Source organism: Apodemus sylvaticus, chromosome 7, assembly GCF_947179515.1.
Source record: "Apodemus sylvaticus chromosome 7, mApoSyl1.1, whole genome shotgun sequence".
NCBI lineage: Eukaryota > Metazoa > Chordata > Mammalia > Rodentia > Muridae > Apodemus > Apodemus sylvaticus.
Genome location: NC_067478.1, coordinates 78,744,709 through 78,749,056, shown reverse-complemented (window position 1 = coordinate 78,749,056; position 4,348 = coordinate 78,744,709).

Below are 4,348 nucleotides of genomic sequence, written 5' to 3'. Positions count from 1 at the left end.
TCTTTCATTTCTGCTGCTGTACAGACCACTGGCTTCTGGCTGGTTCTCTAGTTGCCACCTCCGTCTCAAATGAGTGCGTGCCAGAATTATAGCTCCACACCACCACACCTGGCTTCTCACGCAGATTCCTAGGGTCAGACTCAGGTTGTCAGGCTTTTAGGCCAGCACTTTTACCCACCGAGCCACCTCCAGACCCACCGAACCACCTCCAGGCCCACCGAGCCACCTCCAGGCCCACCGAGCCACTCCCTGACCCACCGAGCCACCTCCAGGCCCACCGAGCCACCTCCAGGCCCACCGAGCCACCTCCAGGCCCACCCAGCCACCTCCAGGCCCACCGAGCCACTCCCTGACCCACCGAGCCACCTCCAGGCCCACCCAGCCACCTCCAGGCACCATCAAGAATCTTTTTATTCTGTGTTTTCATTTCAGTGACAATCTAAATGATTTTATTTAATATTCAGGATCAAGCAGATATCTACCTTAAAACTAAATCTAGTACCTGAATCTGAGGCATAATACTGCTGTGCACCCTGGTGAGAAATGTCCCCTCCTGAGCCTTGAGAGCGATGGTTCAGGTAGACTGAGGTCCCCAAGTCAGCCCAGCATGCCTGTCTAGGCGCCAGCACGGCAAACCATAAAGAGGTATCAATCCCATAAAGTGAGTATCATCTGCCTGAGGCTTACCGGGCTTTAGTTTCACTTTTGCCTTTAGATTTATGAGGTTTGTATTAAAGCTATATTCATGTATATATATATGTGTGTGTGTATATGTGTATATTATATAAAAGTATATATAAAGGAGTTACAGTTTTTTAAAAAATTTATTAAAGGGTAAGAAAGTAACAAATTCAAATAGAATCTAAGATAAATGACTTCACTTTCAAATATACATCCATAATTACTTTTATTAACCAGGCAAGTACCAGCTGACCTCTGAAAAATACTATATTAATTAACATTTGATTTATTTAATATAATCCAAAGAAAATGCTCTCCTCTGTGAGTCAATGGTAAGGTGTGGGGAGGGGCAGTGGTTTTTAGTCATAATTTTTTAAAGTCTGAAAAGAAACTTTGGTTTTAAAATGTAAGAGCCCAAAGGCGGTAGGAAAGGACTCCTGAGACACAGTGTCCTCCAGACACAATAGGGCCATTGCATCCTTGAACTCACAACAGCCCGGGTCACCTACACAAGGTCAAGTCAGCCAACATCCCAGCATGGACAGGGGAGGGCACTCGCTCATGAGATCCCACCCTGGGCTGAGGCACTGTTGGCTGCTGGAGGTGGGAAAGTCAGTCTTCGCCAGGGGAGTGGCTCCTGGAAGGTTGCCCATGCACCCCAGGTCCTGCGCCAAGCTCATGTGCACTGTATTAACTGGACTCCACTAGTTAAGGAAAAGAAAGTGGATAAAGTTGGAAGGGAGATGTGGGAGAACGGGTTCAGGAGAATCAAGAGCTGACAGTGAGAGAAGAAATGATCAAAAGATACTGTGTGCAGGCATGAGATGTTCAAAGAGTAAATAATCGTCAGCATGCTTGCTTGACCTAAACCACTTTGCGTTCAAAGTGTGATGGTTCTGATAAGAAGAGCTCCACGGGCTCATAGAAGTGAACCCATGGTCACCAGGGCGAGGCACTACTTGAAAGGGATTAGGAGGCGTGGTCTTTGGAGTAGGTGTGGCCTTGTTGGAGGAAGTGTGTCAAGGGGCTGGGCTTTGGGGGTTTAAAAGCTAAAGCAAGGCCGGATGTCTCTCTCTCTCTCTCTCTCTCTCTCTCTCTCTCTCTCTCTCTCTCTCTCTCTCTCTCTGCTACCTTTGGATCCAATGTAGAACTCTCAGCCACCATGTTCCCTGCCGTGAGGATGATGGACTGAACCTCTGAAACTGTAAGCCAGCCCCAGTTAAAGGTTTTCTTTTATAAGAGCTGCAATTGTCATGGTATCTCTTCACAGCAATAGAACACTAAGACAAAAAAAAAAAAGTAGGGCTGGAGAGGTAGCTCAGTGGTTAAGAGCACTGACTGCTCTTCCAGAGGTCTTTAGTTCAAATCCCAGCAACCACATGGTGGCTCACAACCATCTGTGATAAAACTGGATGTCCTCTTCTGGAGTGTCTGAAGATGGCTACAGTGTACTCACATATAATAAATAAATTTTTTAAGGCAAAAAAGTAAAAATAAACAAAATAAAATCAAAACAACTAATTTAAATAGCAATGGAAGATGGGGTGGAGGACAGAGTGGAGGACAGGGTGGAGGACAGGGTGGAGGATGGGGTGGAGGGGTCTTGGGGCTGAAGAGCACCAGAAGACTGAAGAGATGCAGATGTAGCCGCAGTTGTCAGCCCAGCCAGATGGAAGAGCAGGTGTGGCATCCATTATTTAGAAAACTAGAGACGTGAAGACAAGGAGGATAAAGGCCACTGTTGGGTGGGGTGATGTGGTTATGAGGGAAATCAGGCTCCATCTGCATTCAAACGTTGTTATAGTGAGAACCACCACAGGACAGGTAGGAATCAAATCAAATCAAACTTTGATTCCTCCTGTTTCCCCTCACCACATAGACCAATTTCTAAACTAATTCTAAGTTCATCCTGATCTTGCCACCACAAATTATACACTAATGTAGTGGCTTATTGATGTATTTATTCATTTATTCATTTATTCACACATTTATTTATTGTGTGTATACATATAATGTGTATGTGGGCACAAATGTCACTGTGTGTGTATATCTGTGTTAGTCTCTGTGTGTCTGTGTCTGTGTATCTGTGTGTCTGTGTCTGTGTATATGTCTTTGTTGATCTGTGTGTGTGTGTGTGTGTGTGTGTGTACGTGTACGCGTAGATGTATTTGTGGAGTTGGCTCTGTTTTACCATCTCTGTGGGTTTCGGGGATGGAACTCTTGTCATCAGGCTTACCCAGCAGGCACTTTTGCCCACTGAGCCATCATCACTTCAGCCCCAACATAATAGCTTTCTGAAGCTAAAATATAAGTACATTAAATGTAGTGATTTTAAATAAGATTAAGAACTTTTGGTGAAAAGACGGACTTCACTAATTTCTTTTTCCTACTTAAATGACTTAAGATATTGACTTTCCAATTTTTGAAAGAAACACTATTTGTTTTCTGTCTTTAAGTTCTCTGATGATTTTTGCAGGCTCTTCTGGGTTCTACAATTATTATGAAACCACGTAATGCAAATACCACAAGTATTTCACCAGACAGTTGAGCTTGAACGTGAATCACTTGTTAGCTGCAGACTCAGAACCGCTCCCGAGGAAACAGCAGAAAGCCCTACTTTGCGTGAGTCTAGTTGACCCTAAGGAGGCCCTATGAGTAACTTATGTTTCTCGTGATCACAAAATTTCATGACAGGAAGTTGAGAGAGTGAACCTAGAGATCCCTGGGTGGAGCAGGCAGGGCCTGGGCGTGAGCGCAGAGACGGTTCTGATGCCCGTGGAGCAAACAGCTCAGCGCATACAGCCACGAATGTGCTCAGGGCACAGAGCTTGCCAAGTGCAAAATCATACAAGGAGCAGAAAGGGGGAAATGCAGCTTAGAGTTACAGTCTGCCAACAATTTTGCTCATTAATTTCCTCAAAGAATTTTCAGGGGAAGGAGTATGTCCTTGCAGTGTTAAGTTACCATCTGAAATCTTTCCAAATTTGATTACTTACAAGAATTTTGATGGCATGATGAAACCCATTTTGTGTACAACCCCTTCCGAAAAAAATGTAAAAGCGAATGTAATTTCTGTAAAATTCATGTTTTGAAATAAACGCTATTCTGATATAAACATGCGGTGAATTCTAAACACCAAAAGCATTGACATTTACAAAGTAAAATCTAAAAAGTCCTCCTAAACAGAGAACTTATTTTCCTTCCCCCCTCATTATCCCCCACTTCCATTTCCTACAACCCCTCCTCCCACAGATCTTGGGTTTTTTTTTAAATACTTATTTTCCTTTTGATTATGCATACATGTCCTTGTCAGTGTGGGGACAAGCACACTTGAGTACAGGTTCCCTAGGAGACCAGAGGCATTGGATCCTCTGGAACTGAAGTTCCAGATGATTGGAGCTGCCCAGGGTGGGTGCTGGGAACCAAACTCAGGGCCTCCGGAAGGACAGTACATTCTCTTAACCACTGAGCCATCTCTCTAGCCCCCATATCTTAGGTTTTTAAGCATAAAAGTCTTTTATTGATCACAATATAAGCATGAATTTCTACAACAGAAAGCTATCAGTTTTACCTTTAATTTCCTGTGTCCCCAGGCTGTATTAACTTTCTTCTCAGACTGAGAGATTATTACATTACCTCGGAGCTGACAAAATCAACAGCTGTTGGG